The following is a 594-nucleotide window of genomic DNA, read 5'->3' on the forward strand; positions in this document are numbered from 1 at the left end:
TTTTTTTTTTTTTTTTTTTTTTTGTTTTTTTTTTTTAAGTTGCACATTTTGTCCTCCCAACTGGAATAATGGCACAGAACAGGAGGAGGAGAAGGGACAGCACCCACTAAAACACCAGCTTGGGCTGGCAGTGAAATATCACACTCAAATGCCTGAATAACCCACAGTGAAGAAAAGATTAGACAAATGAACAATAAAACTGATTGTTCCATCTTGTCCTCAACGGATGGGAAAGTAATGAAAATCTCATGAAAGATAGATGGTAAAGTTAGTTTAAAATGGATTTAATGCAAGTAAAAGAGGATGAGGACTCATTCTAGGCTACYGATTTCTATTTTCTGCATTTTAGCCCTCCTAACCAAGTTCTGTCTCAGCAGCCATTAGGAGTTTAACACAGGGTTACATTTTCAGTCAAAATCCAAGCAGCTTTTAAGACTTTGAAGGAGCACAATGCTGCATTTTGAAAGATTAGCAAGGCTGTCCTTGACTGGGTCCTTGTGTATTTAAAAGTGAAGTTCAAACCTGGGTTTTTTCTAGTGGAATGGGGGGATGGGGAGTAATTCAAACCATCACTCCTTTTTTTTTCTTCCATTG

This window comes from Malurus melanocephalus, unplaced genomic scaffold, assembly GCF_030028575.1.
Source record: "Malurus melanocephalus ecotype Western Australia unplaced genomic scaffold, MMel_1.1 scaffold_58, whole genome shotgun sequence".
Lineage (NCBI taxonomy): Eukaryota > Metazoa > Chordata > Aves > Passeriformes > Maluridae > Malurus > Malurus melanocephalus.